This window comes from Pseudophryne corroboree, chromosome 3 (genome assembly GCF_028390025.1).
Source record: "Pseudophryne corroboree isolate aPseCor3 chromosome 3, aPseCor3.hap2, whole genome shotgun sequence".
Taxonomy (NCBI): domain Eukaryota; kingdom Metazoa; phylum Chordata; class Amphibia; order Anura; family Myobatrachidae; genus Pseudophryne; species Pseudophryne corroboree.
The window spans coordinates 485,332,680-485,355,082 of record NC_086446.1 but is presented as its reverse complement, the minus strand read 5'-3'; the positions used below and the strand labels follow the sequence as shown (position 1 = coordinate 485,355,082).

General features: G+C 48.7%; 1 protein-coding gene and 1 pseudogene across 3 annotated transcripts in view; both read right to left on the bottom strand.

Moving 5' to 3' along the window:
• ATAD5 (ATPase family AAA domain containing 5) overlaps positions 1-22,403 on the bottom strand; it is a 359,161-nt gene that overhangs the window by 94,117 nt on the left and 242,641 nt on the right. The gene's annotated exons all lie outside the window — the stretch shown is intronic.
• On the bottom strand, positions 22,010-22,125 carry LOC134899973 (U6 spliceosomal RNA; annotated as a pseudogene).

The following is a 22,403-nucleotide window of genomic DNA, read 5'->3' as shown; positions in this document are numbered from 1 at the left end:
CTGCAGTGCTGTGCGCTACCTTATTTGAAGACAGGAACGTCTTCTGCCGCCGCTTTCTCCGGACCTCTTCGCTCTTCTGGCTCTGTAAGGGGGCCGGCGGCGCGGCTCCGGGACCCATCCAGGCTGAACCTGCGATCGTCCCTCTGGAGCTAATGTCCAGTAGCCAAGAAGCCCAATCCACTCTGCAGTCAGGTGAGTTCGCTTCTTCTCCCCTTAGTCCCACGATGCAGTGAGCCTGTTGCCAGCAGGACTCACTGAAAATAAAAAACCTATTTAAACTTTTACTTCTAAGCAGCTCAGGAGAGCCACCTAGCTTGCACCCTTCTCGTTCGGGCACAAAAATCTAACTGAGGCTTGGAGGAGGGTCATAGGGGGAGGAGCCAGTGCACACCAGCTAGTCTAAAGCTTTTACTTTTTGTGCCCAGTCTCCTGCGGAGCCGCTATTCCCCATGGTCCTTACGGAGTTCCCAGCATCCACTAGGACGTCAGAGAAAAGACGTTTTCTGGAAATAATAAGCAGAGTTCTCCCAATAACATCAGGTCTTTTATTAACTGCAATACACCTTTTTGCATATATATATTGAGTTGCCCATGTGGACTAAGATACGTGGGAAAAACCAAAAGAGTCTTAAAGATTAGAATTTTAGAGCATACCCGGAACATAAAAAAACGGGTTCTAAATCATAGTGTCCCCCGACACTTTACAGAATGCCACAATGCTGACCCTAGTTTATTGAAGTTTATGGGGATTGAACATGTTGCTCAAAATAAGGACGGAGGAAACAGAGAGGAACAACTGCTGAGACGAGAAACTTTCTGGATCCTGTCTTTAGACACTCCTAATGGGTTAAATGAAACATACGAGATCACCCCATTCATCAGACAGAGATAAACGTGGTAGGGTTAAATAATTGGATAGTTACTTTCTCCCTGCTTCTAGTACACCAATATGAGAATGTAGGGGTAGAGAGAAAAATATGAAGAAAATTCCTATCTCTGTACTGCAGAATTATCAAGACATGATTTGGTAGTCACCGATAAATTCCTCTGTTCGTTCTGCTGTTTTTTTCTGTTTCCATCATTTTACTTTTTATTATTACTAGTACCTTTATGTCTAATCTAGCTACCTGATATTTTCTCTATTCCCCTTGATTGTGACAGCTGCTATTCGGGACATATAGTTTATATTACTGACACCCTTGAGGCCTGATTAAGATCAGTGTCTGCTAGCAGTTTTGAACAATATTAGCAATACTGTTACAAATATGTGCAGTAGGTAACAAAATAGCTGGAAACGATCTTAAGTGATACAACGAATAATGGTTACTGTTGCTTTAAGCAACATGTAACAAGGGATCTAGCTGTGATTAACGGAGAGAAATGCTTAAGAGAAAGTTCTCCAGTCAGTTGTGTAGAGTTTAGTGTTCTGAAGTATCTTCTGGTACCTTCTCTCTGTGTGCACTCCCTGAATCTAACTACTGTGATCTCCCCCTCCTATAAGTAAAGATTTTTTATAGATCTATTTTTATTGCATTACATGTATGTGTATTGTGTACATGTCATGAAATGTTCATTAGTATTTGCTATTCATTGCCTGTGATCTATGTATGGTCTTTTAAGCTAAAAGTTGCTGCTATTAGGCTAAAAAGTGTTAAAAATGTAAAAAATGTTCTGTTATGTTTTTAGAAAAAAAGTGGTTTATTGGCATGTCTTAAACACTTTTACCTGGAGCCGTAATAGTGCTCAGCTGTGTTTGCCACTAATTGAGCAGTGTGGGCTGATGCGCACACACAACCCAGGGACATAAAACATGAGCTCAGCGTCAGACAGGCCAGCCTCCTGACGAAGTGTGATACGAAACGCGTTGGGCCGTGGCCTGTCTGACGCACTGTGTCCACCTGTGCAGCTGCTCCCACTGTCTGATCCAGAGAGGTTTCCCGACGAGTCACGGCTATACCATAGCCGGCGGCGCGGTGTGTGGTCCTGGGTGGCGGCCAGCGGGTATGCAGTTTGTGCCAGTGGATTTTCTTTGAACCGTGTGGTAACCAGCCCACAGCATGTTCTATATGGTACGAGTCCTATACAATTTGTCCGTGGACCTGTTACTGTTTTTAAATTGAATAAACAGTCTGCACTATGAGAGCCTTTTCCATTATGTTTTATTCCTATATATATATATATATATATATATATATATACACACACACATATATACACACACATATATACACACACACACGCGCAGAAAGTTCAGCACACTATATATATATATATATATTTTAACTTAAATAATTTTGAATAAGGTTAAATACATTCTAAAACTAATTCACTCATTTAAAAAAAACTGACATTTTCTGAGCGTTTTTTCAGGAAATAATTTGTCAGTTAAGTGGTTAAGGATAGTCTGGACACTGATGGATCCACCTATACGTATTCCCAAGAGGCAATGGGCATAAGGAAAATAACCCCCTGGATATATGGAATTTACGATCCGGGTTCTTCTAAGCTGCAGTCAGTAATTTCTCAAGCTGCGGAGAGGAAGGAAAAGTTAGCAAATGTTTCTTTCTCCTCTGGTGTCAGAAACGGATGTTTAAGACCTGGCATAGTGCCTTAATTAAGGCTTCTATGCAATGAGAGTCTTACCAGAGGGAAATTTATAGATTAGTCTTCCAAAAGATACATTGCCTCCTTTTTTGCAGATTCTTTAAAATTAGAGTCTTTGCACGATTGCAAGATGGTGCTTATGTGAAGCGATCTGCCTGTTTTAACCGTCTGATCCCCTGGCAGAAGAATCCAGGATTTTTTGCTAAGGAAGCGTCTTGTACTTGCCACTGTACCAATCAGGCTAAAGCCTGAGCTCAAGGAGGCTCCACTGCCTGAGAAGGGCAAGGCAGAGCTTAACTAGAAACAGACCATTTTCACACAAGTATCAACAGAGGCACCAGCCAGAGAAGGTGCCAACAGATAGTCTACCAGGAGAGGCGGGGAAGGCCTCACCTGTACAGAGCATGCAAGTTTCTGTGACAAATAAGACACTGCTCCCGCCAAAGTTGGGACTCTGATACCAACGCTGGCTGACCCTTCGCTTCCGAGTCACAGACTCCTCTAAGTGCAACCATGCATGAGAATATATCTTTCTGCATTTAGCACAGGCAGAGACCTTTTGCACAAGTCCGCTCTTATCAGGGGGAACTCCTGCAGAGTTGCTCTTCCCAGACATGTTATGACAGGGGAAAGGGAATAATAGGTGAAGTCAATCACACAGAACTTCAGAAATTTGCAAAAAGACTATAGTGCAGTAATAACATACAAAATGATTGAAGTGCACAAATAGCAGCAAAGTATTTTGAAACATGGCTGGACAGTAATGAACAGGATTAAATAAAACTTGAACCCAGTAGAAGTTAAACAGTACAAATAAAGAAATATACAAATATATAGTGCAACACTCCCTACCATTTTAACTCACAAACCCCTACAGGGTATGATAGAGGAGGAAAAGCTCAGATAGGGACTGCATGAAGAAGGCGGGCAGTCTGCATGCAAGTCCTCTCCCTTCTGGCAGATAGACAGAAAGGGAAGGCTCCCAGGGCAGATGCTAAGCCCTGCCCACAGCCTTCCTGCTGCGGCTTTGTGTTTGACATAGCCACTGCTTTAAAATTGTAGGTTATTGCAGCTCTATGTTCTGTGGCCAGCTGAAGCCTTATCAGGTTTAAACTTAAAATGAGACACTGAGGTGGAAAAAAATAAAAAAGGGAGGCATTACTTACGGAGTATGAAAATATGAACGTGTGTGAGCCTGCATACGGGAAAAGGCACTTAACATGTACTCTCTCAGCCATGTTTTCAATTATAGACAAAAGCACCCTTATGGCCAGATGCACCTCGCTGCGCCAGGTGAACACAGATTTGTCTAATCCCACTATATTTTTGATATTAGGGGACTCGCTTATCGCCTATTACTAACTCCACCCATTGGGCAGTGGAAAGGTACTTGCCGACACCATCAGGCTTCTACAATCGGCACCTGGAACTGACTACATCTGCATGTGTGGACATGCTGCTGCAACAATCTCCTAGGTGCTGGCATACTACAAAGAAGAGATTATAAATATCTTCTCTGTATTTATACTAATAATTTTTATAGTCAAAACTCTGGATTATGATAGGTGAGGCACTGCCTCACCTGCCTACCTTTTCTGCACATCTCTGATCAAAACTCACAAAATAAATTTGCAGCAGTATTTACGGGTGGTCTTCTGTATGCCGGCGGTCGGGCTCCCGGCGCTCAATATACCGGCGCCGGGAGCCACGACCCCCATAGAGGGAGAATAAATAAGATTTTACTCACCGGTAAATCTATTTCTCGTAGTCCGTAGTGGATGCTGGGGACTCCGTAAGGACCATGGGGAATAGACTGCTCCGCAGGAGACTGGGCACATCTAAAGAAAGATTTAGGACTATCTGGTGTGCACTGGCTCCTCCCCCTATGACCCTCCTCCAAGCCTCAGTTAGGAACTGTGCCCGGAAGAGCTGACACAATAAGGATGGATTTTGAATCCCGGGTAAGACTCATACCAGCCACACCAATCACACCATATAACACGTGATAGGAACCCTGGTTAACAGTATGATAACAATTGGAGCCTCTGAAGAGATTGCTCACAACAAAACACGATTTTTGTAACAATAACTATGAACAAGTATTGCAGACAATCCGCACTTGGGATGGGCGCCCAGCATCCACTACGGACTACGAGAAATAGATTTACCGGTGAGTAAAATCTTATTTTCTCTGACGTCCTAGTGGATGCTGGGGACTCCGTAAGGACCATGGGGATTATACCAAAGCTCCCAAACGGGCGGGAGAGTGCGGATGACTCTGCAGCACCGAATGAGAGAACTCCAGGTCCTCCTCAGCCAGGGAATCAAATTTGTAGAATTTAGCAAACGTGTTTGCCCCTGACCAAGTAGCTGCTCGGCAAAGTTGTAAAGCCGAGACCCCTCGGGCAGCCGCCCAAGATGAGCCCACCTTCCTTGTGGAATGGGCTTTTATTGATTTAGGCTGCGGTAATCCTACCGCAGAATGCGCCAGCTGAATAGTGCTACAAATCCAGCGCGCAATAGACTGCTTAGAAGCAGGAGCACCCAGCTTGTTGGGTGCATACAGGATAAACAGCGAGTCAGTTTTTCTGACTCCAGCCGTCCTGGAAACATAAATTTTCAGGGCCCTGACTACGTCCAGCAACTTGGAATCCTCCAAGTACCTAGTAGCCGCAGGCACCACAATAGGTTGGTTCATGTGAAAAGCTGAGACCACCTTCGGGAGAAACTGAGGACGAGTCCTCAATTCTGCCCTATCCATCTGGAAAATCAGATAAGGGCTTTTACAAGACAAAGCCGCCAATTCTGAAACCCGCCTGGCCGAAGCCAGGGCCAACAGTATGACCACTTTCCACGTGAGATATTTTAATTCCACAGTCTTAAGTGGTTCGAACCAATGTGATTTCAGGAATGCCAAAACCACATTGAGATCCCAAGGTGCCACTGGGGGCACAAAAGGAGGCTGAATATGCAGAACTCCTTTGACAAAAGTCTGAACTTCAGGCTGTGAAGCCAGTTCTTTCTGGAAGAAAATCGACAGAGCCGAAATCTGGACCTTGATGGACCCCAATTTGAGGCCCAACGTCACCCCTGCTTGCAGGAAGTGTAGGAATCGACCCAGTTGAAATTCCGCCATTGGGGCCTTCATGGCCTCACACCAAGCAACATATTTCCGCCAAATGCGGTAATAATGTCTTGCGGTGACATCCTTCCTGGCTTTGATCAGGGTAGGGATGACTTCCTCCGGAATACCCTTTTCCTTTAGGATCCGGTGTTCAACCGCCATGCCGTCAAACGCAGCCGCGGTAAGTCTTGGAACAGACAGGGTCCCTGCTGCAGCAGGTCTTGTCTGAGCGGCAGAGGCCAAGGGTCCTCTGCCAGCATCTCTTGAAGTTCCGGGTACCAAGCTCTTCTTGGCCAATCCGGAACCACGAGTATGGTTTTCACTCCTCGCATTCTTATTATTCTCAGTACCTTGGGTATGAGAGGTAGAGGAGGAAACACATAAACCGACTGGTACACCCACAGTGTCACTAGAGCGTCCACAGCGATCGCCTGAGGGTCCCTTGACCTGGCGCAATATCTTTTCAACTTTTTGTTGAGGCGGGACGCCATCATGTCCACCCGTGGTTATTCCCAACGGTTTACCCGCATTTGGAAAACTTCTGGAAGAAGTCCCCATTCTCCCGGGTGTAGGTCGCCCATCGGAGAATCCTTGTGGCTTCTGCCATCGCCATCCTGCTTCTTGTGCCGCCCTGTCTGTTTACATGGGCGACCGCCGTGATGTTGTCTGATTGGATCAGTACCGGCTGGTTCTGAAGCAGGGGCCTTGCTTGGCTTAGGGCATTGTAAATGGCCCTTAGCTCCAGAATAATTATGTGAAGCGAAATCTCCTTGGAAATTTCTTCCCTGTGTGACTGCACCCCAGCCCCGAAGGCTGGCCTCCGTGGTCACCAGGACCCAGTCCTGTATTCCGAATCTGCGGCCCTCTAGTAGATGAGCCCTCTGCAGCCACCACAGCAGCGACACCCTGTTTCTTGCCGACAGGGTTATCCGCTGTTGTATCTGTAGATGGGACCCGGACCATTTGTCCCACCGGTCCCACTGGAACGTCCTTGCGTGGAACATTCCGAATGGAATTATGCTTCGTACGAAGCTACCATTTTTTCCAGGACTCGTGTGCTTCCACTGGAAGAAACACTCTTTTCTGGTCTGTGTCCAGAATCATTCCCAGGAACAGAAGACGTGTCGTCGGGACCAGCTGTGGCTTTGGAATATTGAGAATCCAGTCGTGCTGTTGTAGCACTTCCCGAGAGAGTGCTACCCCCACTACCAACTGTTCTTTGGACCTCGCCTTTATCAGGAGATCGTCCAAGTACGGGATAATAAAAACTTCCTTCTTGCGAAGGAGTATCATCATTTCGGCCATTACCTTGGTAAAGACCTTCGGTGCCGTGGACAACTCCAACGGCAGCATCTGGAACTGATAGTGACAGTCCTGTACCACACATCTGAGGTACTCCTGGTGAGGAGGGTAAATGGGGACATGCAGGTACGCATCCTTGATGTCCAGGGAGACCCTGTAATCCCCCTCGTCCAGGCTCGTAATAACCGCCCTGAGCGATTCCATCTTGAACTTGAATCTTTTGATATAAAAGTTCAAGTATTTTAATTTTAAGATGGGTCTCACCGAACCGTTCTGTTTCGGTACCACAACCATTGTGGAATAGTAACCCCTTCCTTGCTGAAGGAGGGGCACCTTGACAATCACTTGTTGTGATTATAGTGTTGAATAGCCACCAACACCGCCTCCCTGGCAGAGGGAGGTGCCGGTAAGGCAGATTTTAGGAAACGGCGGGGGGAAGAACGTCTCGAACTCCAGCCTGTACCCCTGAGATACTACTTGAAGGACCCAGGGATCCATGTGAGAGAGCCCACTGGGCGCTGAAATTTCTGAGACGGGCCCCCTCCGCCTGAGCAGCCCCAGCGTCATGCTGTGGACTTACCGGACGCAGGGAGGACTTCTGCTCTTGGGAACTAGCTGTGTGCTGCAGCTTTTTCCTCTACCTTTGCCTCTCGGCAGAAAGGATGAGCTTCTAGCCCTCTTGCTTTTCTGGGGCCGAAAGGACTGTACTTGATGATACTGTGCTTTCTTTTGTTGTGGGGTAGCCTGTGGCAAAAAAGTCGATTTCCCAGCAGTAGCTGTGGAAACGAGGTCTGAAAGACCATCCCCAAACAGTTTTTACCCCCTTATAGGGCAAAACTTCCATGTGCCGATTCGAATCGGCATCGCCTGACCATTGCCGAGTCCATAACCCCCGTCTGGCGGCAATGGACCTAGCGCTTATTTTTGATGCCAGCCGGCAAATATCCCTCTGTGCATCACGCATGTATAAGACCACGTCTTTTATATGCTCTATTGTCAGCAAAATATTGTCCCTATCCATAATTATTTTCCGACAGGGAATCTGAACACGCAGCGGGAGCACTGCACATCCATGCCGAAGCAATGGCTGGTCGCAATATAATGCCCGAGTGTGTGACTATATCTTTCAGGGTAACCCCCTGCTTTTTATCAGCAGGTTTCTTCAGGGCGGCCGTATCCGGAGACGGTAGTGCCACCTTTTCTGATAAGCGTGTAAGCGCTGTATCTACCCTATGGGGTGTTTCCCAACGTGACCTATCCTCTGGCGGGAAAGGGTACACTGCCAATAACCGTTTAGAAATTATCAATTTCTTACCGGGGGAAGACCACGCTTCCTCACACACCTCATTTAATTCCTCAGATGCAGGAAAAACTACTGGTAGTTTTCTCTCACCAAACATAATACCCTTTTATGTGGTACCTGGGGTATTATCATAAATGTGTAATACATTTTTCATTGCCTCAATCATGCAACGGGTGGACCTATTTGGAGGGTACACTAGTCTCATCGTCGTCGACACTGGAGTCGGTATCCGTGTCGACATCTGTTTCTGCCATCTGAGGTAGCGGGCGTTTTTAGAGGCCCCCATGACATTTGAGACGCTTGAACAGGCACAAGCTGAGTAGCCGGCTGTTCTGTGTCGTCGACCTTTTGTGTAAGGAGCTGACACTTTCACGTAATCCTTCCATAAGTCCAACCACACCGGTGTCGATCCCGCAAGGGGGTGACATCACATTTACAGGCATTCGCTCCGCCTCCACATCATTATCCTCCTCATACATGTCGACACAGCCGTACCGACACACAGCACACACACAGGGAATGCTCAGACTGAGGACAGGACCCCACAAAGCCCTTTGGGGAGACAGAGGGAGAGTATGCCAGCACACACCAGGGCTATCACATATAAAGAGTGTTTTCCCTTATAGCTGCCTATATATATTGTATACTGCGCCTAAATTGTGCCCCCCCTCTCTTTTTAACCCTTTCTGTAGTGTATTGACTGCAGGGGAGAGCCAGGGAGCTTCCCTCCAACGGAGCTGTGAGGGAAAAATGGCGCCAGTGCTGAAGGAGATAGCTCCGCCCCTTTTTCGCAGACTTTCTCCCGCATTTTTATGGATTCTGGCAGGGGTTAAAAAGCACCTATATAGCCTCTGGGGCTATATATGGTGCCAGTTTGCCAGCCAAGGTGTCAGTATTGCTGCTCAGAGCGCCCCCCCCCCCCCCCCCAGCGCCCTGCACCCATCAGTGACCGCAGTGTGTGGTGTGCATGAGGAGCAATGGCGCACAGCTGCAGTGCTGTGCGCTACCTTGGAGAAGACGGAAGTCTTCAGCCGCCGATTTTCCGGACCACCTTCTTGCTTCTGGCTCTGTAAGGAGGACGGCGGCGCGGCTCCGGGAACGGACGACGAGGTCGGGTCCTGTGTTCGATCCCTCTGGAGCTAATGGTGTCCAGTAGCCTAAGCCGCCCAAGCTACCACCACTTAGGTAGGTTCGCTTCTTCTCCCCTTAGTCCCTCGATGCAGTGAGCCTGTTGCCAGCAGGTCTCACTGAAAATAAAAAACCTAACAAACACTTTCTTCCTAGGAGCTCAGGAGAGCCCCTAGTGTGCATCCAGCTCAGCCGGGCACAGAAATCTAACTGAGGCTTGGAGGAGGGTCATAGGGGGAGGAGCCAGTGCACACCAGATAGTTTTAAATCTTTCTTTAGATGTGCCCAGTCTCCTGCGGAGCCGTCTATTCCCCATGGTCCTTACGGAGTCCCCAGCATCCACTAGGACGTCAGAGAAAAATAGCGCGCCACCGTGCCCGTAGCGTGGCGAGCGCAGCGAGCCCGCAAGGGGCTCATTTGCGCTCGCCACGCTGTCGGTAAGCCGGCGGTCGGGCTCCCGGCGCCGGGATGCTGGTCGCCGGGAGCCCGACCGCCGGCCAGCCGTAGTGAACCCGTATTTACTGCTGCACCTTTGTATGATGCCCACATAAACCCTCTGGTACCAGATAATGGCACGTCTAGAGTGGGCGGATAGTTCACTCCAAAAGTTACGTCCAGGATTCTGCTAGAAGGAACGCATTACATTCTCAAGATAAATTTGGAGCGACAAGGCAGACAAGATCCCCAGTCGGCAGTCTCCTGGACACAGAGTGGGAACTCTTTGGAACACTACTGAAACAAGTGGCTGTTCGTGTTGCCCAGCTTTCTCTCTATCTCCTTATACCACTTTGCTGTAGCAGGGTGCAGGACAAGTTACTCTGGTACCCTGGTAGTGGGCTGGGGAAACAAAGGGCTACAGATTTCCCCCAGACCACCAGGGTAAAGGATAAGTGCATTTTCCTTTAAATATATTTTTAACGTTACAAATGTCAAAATGTAACACACTGTGTCTGTACACAGAATCAAACTTAAAACACAACAGGACTGCAGCTCAGGAAATGCTTCCTGACTCAGTGCTGCACATACACTTTATTTTATTGACACATACTTATCTTAAACATTTATTTATTCCTGTATGTTTTTACATATATTCTACCCAGCCCTGTCACCTGGGTCTGCTGGGGATCCACCCTGGAGCAGAGCACCTGGTGCCAACAATCCAAACTGCTGCAGCTGCTATACACAGTCTCGGCAGCAGCGCTCAGCTGCTGTTCCATCTCAGCACTGGGGGGTGGTTACTGTGAGCGGTCTTTCAACACCACTGCAGGCTGACAGGCATATTCAACCGCCTCCTCCTCCATCCCCCCCCACCACTGGTGAGCTAAGCTACAAGTCCCAGCGGCTAGCACACAACCATGGAACTAAACGCCCAGCTGCAAGAGCTCTTTGTACACAGTCCCCAATGTGCAGCACACACAGGGTTGGCTGGCTGTGTTGATGCCGGAGATGGTCCGGTGCAGCGGCGCATCAGCACGAAAAAATAAGAATTTACTTACCGATAATTCTATTTCTCGGAGTCCGTAGTGGATGCTGGGGTTCCTGAAAGGACCATGGGGAATAGCGGCTCCGCAGGAGACAGGGCACAAAAGTTAAGCTTTCCGATCAGGTGGTGTGCACTGGCTCCTCCCCCTATGACCCTCCTCCAAGCCTCAGTTAGGTACTGTGCCCGGACGAGCGTACACAATAAGGGAGGAATTTTGAATCCCGGGTAAGACTCATACCAGCCACACCAATCACACCGTACAACTTGTGATCAAACCCAGTTAACAGTATGATAACAGAGGAGCCTCTGAAAGATGGCTTCCTAAACAATAACCCGAATTAGTTAACAATAACTATGTACAATTATTGCAGATAATCCGCACTTGGGATGGGCGCCCAGCATCCACTACGGACTCCGAGAAATAGAATTATCGGTAAGTAAATTCTTATTTTCCTCTATCGTCCTAGTGGATGCTGGGGTTCCTGAAAGGACCATGGGGATTATACCAAAGCTCCCAAACGGGCGGGAGAGTGCGGATGACTCTGCAGCACCGAATGAGAGAACTCCAGGTCCTCCTTAGCCAGAGTATCAAATTTGTAAAATTTTACAAACGTGTTCTCCCCTGACCACGTAGCTGCTCGGCAAAGTTGTAATGCCGAGACCCCTCGGGCAGCCGCCCAAGATGAGCCCACCTTCCTTGTGGAGTGGGCCTTTACAGATTTAGGCTGTGGCAGGCCTGCCACAGAATGTGCAAGTTGGATTGTGCTACAGATCCAACGAGCAATCGTCTGCTTAGACGCAGGAGCACCCATCTTGTTGGGTGCATACAATATAAACAACTAGCCAGGGCTAGTAACATGGTCACTTTCCATGTGAGATATTTTAAATCCACCTTTTTTAGTGGTTCAAACCAATGAGATTTTAGAAATTCCAAAACCACATTGAGATCCCACGGTGCCACTGGAGGCACCACAGGAGGCTGTATATGCAGCACTCCCTTAACAAAAGTCTGGACTTCAGGAACTGAAGCCAATTCTTTTTGAAAGAAAATCGACAGGGCCGAAATTTGAACCTTAATAGATCCCAATTTGAGACCCATAGACAATCCTGATTGCAGGAAATGTAGGAATCGACCCAGTTGAAATTCCTCCGTCGGAGCACTCCGATCCTCGCACCACGCAACATATCTTCGCCAAATGCGGTGATAGTGTTGCACGGTTACTTCCTTCCTTGCTTTAATCAAAGTAGGAATGACTTCTTCCGGCATGCCTTTTTCCTTTAGGATCCGGCGTTCAACCGCCATGCCGTCAAACGCAGCCGCGGTAAGTCTTGAAACAGACAGGGACCCTGCTGAAGCAAGTCCCTCCTTAGAGGTAGAGGCCACGGATCTTCCGTGATCATCTCTTGAAGTTCCGGGTACCAAGTCCTTCTTGGCCAATCCGGAACCACTAGTATCGTTCTTACGCCTCTTTGCCGTATAATTCTCAATACTTTTGGTATGAGAGGCAGAGGAGGAAACACATACACCGACTGGTACACCCAAGGCGTTACCAGCGCGTCCACAGCTATTGCCTGCGGATCTCTTGACCTGGCGCAATACCTGTCCAGTTTTTTGTTGAGGCGAGACGCCATCATGTCCACCATTGGTCTTTCCCAACGGGTTACCAGCATGTGGAAGACTTCCGGATGAAGTCCCCACTCTCCCGGGTGAAGGTCGTGTCTGCTGAGGAAGTCTGCTTCCCAGTTGTCCACTCCCGGGATGAACACTGCTGACAGTGCTATCACATGATTCTCTGCCCAGCGAAGAATCCTTGCAGCTTCTGCCATTGCACTCCTGCTTCTTGTGCCGCCCTGTCTGTTTACATGGGCGACTGCCGTGATGTTGTCCGACTGGATCAACACCGGTTTTCCTTGAAGCAGAGGTTCTGCCTGGCTTAGAGCATTGTAGATTGCTCTTAGTTCCAGAATGTTTATGTGAAGAGACGTTTCCAGGCTCGTCCACACTCCCTGGAAGTTTCTTCCTTGTGTGACTGCTCCCCAGCCTCTCAGGCTGGCGTCCGTGGTCACCAGGATCCAATCCTGTATGCCGAATCTGCGGCCCTCCAATAGATGAGCACTCTGCAACCACCACAGAAGAGATACCCTTGTCCTTGGAGACAGGGTTATCCGCTGGTGCATCTGAAGATGCGACCCTGACCATTTGTCCAACAGATCCCTCTGGAAAATTCGTGCATGGAATCTGCCGAATGGAATTGCTTCGTAAGAAGCCACCATTTTTCCCAGGACTCTTGTGCATTGATGTACAGACACCTTTCCTGGTTTTAGGAGGTTCCTGACAAGCTCGGATAACTCCTTGGCTTTTTCCTCCGGGAGAAAAACCTTTTTCTGAACCGTGTCCAGAATCATCCCTAGGAACAGCAGACGAGTTGTCGGCATTAACTGGGATTTTGGAATATTCAGAATCCAGCCGTGCTGTTTTAGCACTTCTTGAGACAGTGCTAATCCCCTCTCTAGCTGTTCTCTGGACCTTGCCCTTATTAGGAGATCGTCCAAGTATGGGATAATTAATACGCCTTTTCTTCGAAGAAGAATCATCATCTCGGCCATTACCTTTGTAAAGACCCGAGGTGCCTTGGACAATCCGAACGGCAGCGTCTGAAACTGATAGTGACAGTTTTGTACAACGAAACTGAGGTACCCCTGGTGTGAGGGGTAAATTGGAACGTGGAGGTACGCATCCTTGATGTCCAAGGACACCATAAAGTCCCCTTCTTCCAGGTTCGCTATCACTGCTCTGAGTGACTCCATTTTGAACTTGAACTTCTTTATGTACAGGTTCAAGGACTTCAGATTTAGAATAGGTCTTACCGAGCCGTCCGGCTTCGGTACCACAAATAGAGTGGAATAATACCCCTTTCCCTGTTGTAGAAGAGGTACCTTGACTATCACCTGCTGAGAGTACAGCTTGTGAATGGCTTCCAAAACCGTCTCCCTTTCGGAGGGGGACGTTGGTAAAGCAGACTTCAGGAAACGGCGAGGCGGATCTGTCTCTAGTTCCAACCTGTACCCCTGAGATATTATCTGCAGGATCCAGGGATCTACCTGCGAGTGAGCCCACTGCGCGCTGAAATTCTTGAGACGACCGCCCACCGCCCCCGAGTCCGCTTGAGAAGCCCCAGCGTCATGCTGAGGCTTTTGTAGAAGCGGGGGAGGGCTTCTGTTCCTGGGAAGGAGCTGCCTGTTGGTGTCTCTTCCCCCTTCCTCTGCCTCGTGGCAGATATGAATATCCCTTTGCTCTCTTGTTTTTAAAGGAACGAAAGGGCTGCGGTTGAAAAGTCGGTGTCTTTTTCTGTTGGGGAGTAGCTTGAGGTAAAAAGGTGGATTTCCCGGCTGTAGCCGTGGCCACCAAATCTGATAGACAGACTCCAAATAACTCCTCCCCTTTATACGGCAAAACTTCCATATGCCGTTTTGAGTCCGCATCGCCTGACCACTGTCGCGTCCATAAACTTCTTCTGGCCGAAATGGACATAGCACTTACCCGTGATGCCAGTGTGCAGATATCCCTCTGTGCATCACGCATATAAAGAAATGCATCCTTTATTTGCTCTAAAGACAGTAAAACATTGTCCCTATCCAGGGTATCAATATTTTCAATCAGGGACTCTGACCAAGCTACTCCAGCACTGCACATCCAGGCTGTCGCTATAGCTGGTCGTAGTATAACACCTGTATGTGTGTATATACTTTTTTGGATATTTTCCATCCTCCTATCTGCTGGATCTTTAAGTGCGGCCGTCTCAGGAGAGGGGAACGCCACTTGTTTAGATAAGCGTGTGAGCGCCTTGTCCACCCTAGGAGGTGTTTCCCAGCGCGCCCTAACCTCTGGCGGGAAAGGGTATAAAGCCAATAACTTCTTTGAAATTAGCATCTTTTTATCGGGGGCAACCCACGCTTCATCACATACATCATTTAGTTCTTCTGATTCAGGAAAAACTATAGGTAGTTTTTTCACACCCCACATAATACCCTGTTTAGTGGTACCTGTAGTATCAGCTAAATGTAACGCCTCCTTCATTGCCAAAATCATATAACGTGTGGCCCTACTGGAAAATACGGTTGATTCGTCACCGTCGCCACTGGAATCAGTGCCTGTGTCTGGGTCTGTGTCGACCGACTGAGGCAAAGGGCGTTTTACAGCCCCTGACGGTGTTTGAGGCGCCTGGACAGGCACTAACTGATTGTCCGGCCGTCTCATGTCGTCAAACGACTGCTTTAGCGTGTTGACACTATCCCGTAATTCCATAAATAAAGGCATCCATTCTGGTGTCGACCCCCTAGGAGGTGACATCCCCATATTTGGCAATTGCTCCGCCTCCACACCAATATCGTCCTCATACATGTCGACACACACGTACCGACACACAGCAGACACACAGGGAATGCTCTTAACGAAGACAGGACCCCACTAGCCCTTTGGGGAGACAGAGGGAGAGTTTGCCAGCACACACCAAAAGCGCTATATATGACAGGGATAGCCTTATAATAAGTGCTCCCTGTATAGCTGCTTTTATAATATAATTTTTGCCACTATTTTGCCCCCCCTCTCTTGTTTTACCCTGTTTCTGTAGTGCAGTGCAGGGGAGAGACCTGGGAGCCGTCCTGACCAGCGGAGCTGTGTAAGGAAAATGGCGCTGTGTGCTGAGGAGATAGGCCCCGCCCCTTTTTCGGTGGGCTCGTCTCCCGCTCTTTAGTGTATTCTGGCAGGGGTTAAATATCTCCATATAGCCCCCGGAGGCTATATGTGAGGTATTTTTTAGCCAAATAGGTTTTCATTTGCCTCCCAGGGCGCTCCCCTCCCAGCGCCCTGCACCCTCAGTGACTGCCGTGTGAAGTGTGCTGAGAGGAAAATGGCGCACAGCTGCAGTGCTGTGCGCTACCTTTAGAAGACTGAGGAGTCTTCTGCCGCCGATTCTGGACCTCTTCATGTTTCAGCATCTGCAAGGGGGCCGGCGGCGAGGCTCCGGTGACCATCCAGGCTGTACCTGTGATCGTCCCTCTGGAGCTGATGTCCAGTAGCCAAGAAGCCAATCCATCCTGCACGCAGGTGAGTTCACTTCTTCTCCCCTAAGTCCCTCGTTGCAGTGATCCTGTTGCCAGCAGGACTCACTGTAAAATAAAAAACCTAAGCTAAACTTTCTCTAAGCAGCTCTTTAGGAGAGCCACCTAGATTGCACCCTTCTCGGCCGGGCACAAAAATCTAACTGAGGCTTGGAGGAGGGTCATAGGGGGAGGAGCCAGTGCACACCACCTGATCGGAAAGCTTAACTTTTGTGCCCTGTCTCCTGCGGAGCCGCTATTCCCCATGGTCCTTTCAGGAACCCCAGCATCCACTAGGACGATAGAGAAATTAACCTAATGGGTAGAACCGGCATTGCGACTGGTACCCGGCCACAACACGATACTGCAAAAAGCATTAGGAAAGCTAGAGAAATGTGTTTTTTTTTTTTTTTATGCCTAGATCTCCCCAATCCTGGCATTAACAGACAGAGTGCTCTCAGCTCTAGTATACAGACAGGAAGTGCAACACTGTAGTTATAACTCCCAACTCTGAAAGCTTCCATCTATTGTTACAATTGTCCAGACAGACTTATTGATGTAGTAGACCCACCACCATAAACAAATACGACTAATGTGTCTAAGGGGAACAGATGATATGTATAGATAAGCAGTAGACAGACTAGTTCTATTCACTGAAAATCTAGATTTGGAACGTGGTCAAGTGAAAAACATGCACATTGAGCTAGTTCAAAAATTAAAAGAATTTTTTCACAGAACCTTCACACAACAGAACTGAAAACAGGATTTTGGTACTTACCGATAAATCCCTTTCTCCGATTCCACAGGGGCCACTGGAGCGTAGTTACAATGGGGATATAGTAGGCAGTAATTGGGAGCTGGCACTTTAAAATTCTCAACCTGTGGCTAGCTCCTCCCCTACTATCTCCCCTCCAAGCCAGTCTACGTAAAACTGTGCCCGATGAGAGATGGAATAAACAAACCTTAAGGTAGAGGAGGTTAATGACGCCCTGTAAACCAGGATAACCCAAACTAAACCTGGAACAGAACCTGACAAAAAACCAGGCTAGCCTGAACTCAACAAGCAGTCATATGGTGATCTGCAAACCGTTAAGCAAAAAACAAGGAGGAACAGCGCTGGGCGGGCGTCCAGTGGCCCCTGTGGAATCGGAGAAAGGGATTTATCGGTAAGTACCAAAATCCTGTTTTCTCCTTCATCCACTAGGGGCCACTGGAGCGTAGTTACAATGGGGACGTCCCAGAGCTCCCAAAAACGGGCGGGAGAGCGCTGCGAGTCCTGTAAAAACTGCTCGGCCAAATTGTGATGCAGAGGCCGCAAAAGTGTCAAACTTGTAGAATTTGACAATAGGAATGTCAGTCCGACCAAGTAGCCGCCCGACAAACTATTTATGGAGACCCCACGGGCAGCCGCCCACAAAGGTCTTACCACGCGCGTTAAGTGCGCTGAAATGGAATACGGAGGCTCCCTAGCAACCTCCAAGAAGACTGTCTGATGGTTAGATGTATCCAACGGCCCAGCGTATGTTGGGACCCCGGCTATTTAGCACGGGAGCATTGTACAGCACCAAGAAGAAAACACTTTGTCGAATAGCCGAAGACCTCTGTAGGGAGAGTCGGCGAGCCATGACAACATTCAAAGAGGACCAAAAAACACTAGTGTCAGATTTGTCGGAAAAATGGACATCCCCTCAGGAAGAAACGACCGCTGAGACCGAAACTCAGCCGGGGGAGATGCCATAGAGCACTCCCTGAAAAAGAGGCCGAACCTACGGCCGCTAGGCTAATCTCTTTTGGAAGAAAACCGAAAAAAACAGAGACCTAAAATTCAGGTCAGTGTGGTATGAAGCGCAGCGGAGCAAAACCTCCCAGAGAAACCAAAGATGACGGCTGAATGGTAACTGAAAGAAGGGGAAAACCCCTTTTATGCTTATTATGTCCGATACAGTTTTCCAAAAGTGGCAAAAGCGAGAAGAGGTAACAGACTTCTGAAATCGGGGCCCGGTAGGCCTAACCAACCTAGGGAACTACTCCCTTCTGAGGTCTCGTGAACAGTCACACGGTTACACGGAACCAGTGTAAGATTGAACAAGGAAAAGTTGTTGAAGTGGACAGTCCAGTCGAGGTAGTAGCATAGGCTCCTCTACTGACAACAGGTGTATCTGTATCTTCAAGACATCTGTGGCCCAACCAGAGCCACCGAGAGGACTAGCACGCATAATCCCCTCCTGTGTTACCGAACCGGAGGTAGAAATTAAAAAGGGAGGCCGGATAGAATAACCAGAAAACTCCCCGGAGCCCTGAGGGCCTCCTCGGCTACTGCCCGAGCTCACGCCCGAGAGTAGTAAAGGGTTAAAAAGTCAGTCAGAACGCCCTGAGGTCGATCCGAAATCTCCGCCCACAGCGGACCAGCTGACAAAACTCCGGGGAATGTTTTCTCCCCCGGGAGTCTGACCTGGTGGCTTGACCCGGAAAGAAGATTGTTGTCCCCCGCTCAGAGAGGGATGTTGTCCCCCGTTCAGAGAGGAATGTTGTCCCCCGCTCAGAGAGGAATGGAGGCGACCACTCCTTGCGTCGCAACTTGACTGAAGGAATAGAGTACCTGGTGCCGAGGAAGGAAAAATCCTCTGACGGACCAAGTTGAGAAACGTCTATGAGGAGCATAAATTGGATCTGTGTTGAACCATAAGCTCCTGGATCCTCCGGATATTCAGAAGCCACCTAATGTACAGAGTGGGAAAGCAGCAGTAGATTGTCCATTTAGGGAACCAACGTCACCTTCTGCCCTTGAAAGAGTTATTCTGTGATCTTCCTGAACTCTGTGGGAGCGGAAGAGATACCGAGAGGAAAGGACTGACAGTGAAAATGAGAATCCTGTAATGTGAATCTGAGAAAAGCCCGTCCAACTGAAATCAGTAAACAGGCATCTCTGAAGACAAGGGACACGTAAAAACTCCCTTTCTTGTTCAAAAAAAAAAAAGCAATCACAGACTGAAAGGATTGTAAGGCCAGAATAGGTCTGGCCGAGCCAACTGGCTTCGGAACGTGAGAAGAAAACAAAGGCCTGAGAACTGTCCCGATTCAAATGATATGTGAAAAACAGGGATCAACACTCTTTGCGGTTAGAAGCATATGGAGCGCCGCCTGCAGTATGACTCTTGTCATCGTAAATCGGCCGCCCCCTGCCGAGGGACTCCTGAGATGGTTGTTCCGAAATCTAGTTTGCCCCAGCCTTCTCAGTTCTTCCCATAGGACCACCGACCTGCGCCTACCCTGGGACCCTCCAGGTGGTAGGAAAGTCTGACCTGTAGTGGGTTTATAAGGATGATGCTGAACCTCTGCTTCAGCTCTTTTTTTTTTTTTTTTTTTTTTTTTTTGAGATCCCCTGGCGACTGAAATATCGCCCGTGTGGAGTCGAAAGTTTCCGAAGGGTCACGGAAAAATCTAAAGGAAAGACCGGTAACGGTCTGTCTTGGAGCTGGGGCAGTATTAGGAGAAAGCAAAGTGGACTTACCTCCAATGGTTCAAGAAATCCTGCAGAAAGTTCCTTCCCCTGAACCATCTGCCCCGTAGGATTACATGTTCACCTGTCACAGTCGCAGCCCCAGAGGTCGACGGTTTAAGACAGCCCAAGCGAAAATGCAGGGTCCGAGTCTGCAGACGTGGTGACCTTCAAAGATCATAGAGCAGAATCGTGATTCGGACCTGTACCAAAGTATCAATTGATCCTGATGTGAAACATCCTGTAACCTAGAGGACAATTGTTCCACAACCTACCTGTTCCGGACAAGGTAGAAACATGCTGCCGTATATGTCTTCGATGGGTCCCTGAACAAGGTTGCTCAGGAAAACGGCAGCTTGTTGGACCGGCGGTACATCGAGGGGTATATCCTAGAAAGGTTCTGATACCATCTCCTGACGACTGTGGGAAGAGGGTAGGGAAAACAAACATTGTTTGATACCTGATTTTGTGTGTTCGGGTGTCTGACGGCCGCCTACCGGAGCCTGCCCAGCTCATCCGAGACTGGGCCAGTCGCTGTCATTTCGTCATTGGCGTCGAACCCTGATGGACTTGACGTGTCCGCCTCCTTTACCTGCAGTACCAGACGAACTGCTGTATAATGCACCTGGATATTCTGAGACACTGGTTCAGACTCCACAGAAAACAGACATCATTAGTATTGTAACCTGGAAGGTTAGCAAGGTTCCTTTAGAAACCTGGAGAGGTGAAATGACGTACAAGATCTCTGGTTAATAGTGACATTACCTGTATAATCTGAGCTGTTCAACAGGAGTGTCCTGCAGGCGCGTGGAGGGCTCTGCAGATGGCTCCACCGCATACTTCACACCTAAGAGGGAATTCTTTAACTATCCCAGGTGAGAGGAGAAAAGGTGGGTTAAAGAAACACAGCCATATGTAAAGTCTGCACTATAATATATAGTGACCGACATCAAATAAACTTTCTGGAGCAGCGGAGACCTGAACCAGTAGCGCTGCGCTGTGGGACAGGAGTCTTAGCCCTAGGCTATAGGGGCTCCCCTTAAAGTTTCTTTATTTTCAAACCCTGGTCCCCCTGTACAGATACCCGCTACTAGCGTACTGAGCCGCAGCGCTATTTGTCTGATGCCTTACACGCATTCCCCAAATTACAAATAGCATTAGTAACTAGCCAAGGAATAATAAAGGGAAGACCACACTGTATGTAGTGTACCGCTAAATTTAGGTGCACCAGATGTTTCTCGGAGGTTCCGCTGGCTTTTCAAAATGGTGACCAGACTGTGAGAAAAGATGGGGGAAATTGTTATGTGGCAAGGAGGTATTTTGTTATTAGAAAACATTGCGGAAGTGGTTTGTTTTATCTTAAAGATGTATGTGGACACCTCTGTACAAACTACACAAAAGTAGGGCACTGGTAGGAACCAGACCCACGCCCTCCATGCCGCAAGGCAGCAACGCCAACCACCACACCATCCGCACTGCCCTATATACGGCATTGTATGCATATATCTATATACATACCTCCACACATCTATATATATATATATTCATACATACACATCTATATATATATATATATATACACACCCACAGTGAATCCAACCCTGTATGTGAACCCATTAGGGTAGATAAATACTGTAGTATATGTATGGTAAATAAATTGTGCACATTTTTGAATCATTATGAGATGAGCCCCAGCTCCTGTAATAGAGCAGGCTCCTGTATGAAATGCCTGTCAGAGGACTCTCCTGCAGGGAGGAATGTCAGCAACTCCCTGCACAGAAAATTTAAAAACCCCCCCTGAGACAGGATTTGTGTCTAGAGGCAGTGAACGCTGCGATCCGCCGCCGGGAGCCCGCTGAGCAAAGCGGGAATAGCCTTCACCCCCACATCCTACCTTTATCCTCCCTGAACAGCCCGGAGAGGGAAGGGAGCTTGCAGCGGCCGGGGAGCGGTGTGACAGTGCAGCGGCGTGTCCTGTAGCGGCCGGGGGACGGAGTGCGCTTAGCCCGCCGAACAGAGCGGGAGTTAGCTCCGCCCCCTCCGCTTCGGCGCCAAATTTAAACCTGCTCTACCATAAGCGGGAAGCGCCCTGTATCTCCCCGGCCGCTTGTAAGCTGTGGCCGGGGAGCGTTTCATGCACCGAGTCCCATGTGACCTTGTGTGCCAGAGTCTGGAGCCTAGCTGTGTGAGCAATAATGACTCACTTTTGCAAATAATAATGTGCTAAGTATGCTCCTTAGACTCTGGCATACAGCTTCTATTCTCACTGTGTATCCCCCGGCTGCCTTCTGCAGCCGGGTAGTGAAGAGCGCTGAGCCCGCTTACAGAGCGGGCTGAAGCTCCGCCCCCCATATAATGGCGCCAAGTTCAAATTATTAAGCGCCTTTGATGCACTCCAGCCTTCTATGACTGGAGTATAGGGGACCATACCTATGTTGAAAACTGAAACTGTTTAATTCTGGTCAGGATTATATGGAACGCTTCAAGAATTTGCATGTCATCCTTGCACAGGGCTCATGCTGCGCAGGGGCTTTGCTAAACTTCTCTATATCGTTCCAATTTAGTGCTGCCGAAGCAAGCACTTCAAACACATGATAAAACATACATCAGTGACAAGGGGGGATGTTTGTACTCACCACACTTTAGGCGTACTCCAACTCGACCCCGAGGCTCCGACACACGCCGCACGCAGCGGTGTCCGGTCCCTTTTGTACTCATCTTCTGATGGAGTGGCCCCGACACGAGCCGCACGCAGCGGTGTCCGGCCATTTTTGATACTCACCGCTGCCATGCTGCCGGAATCTTCTGCTGGATGGAGTGGCCGCGACACGCGCCGCACGCAGCGGTGTCCGCCGACTCA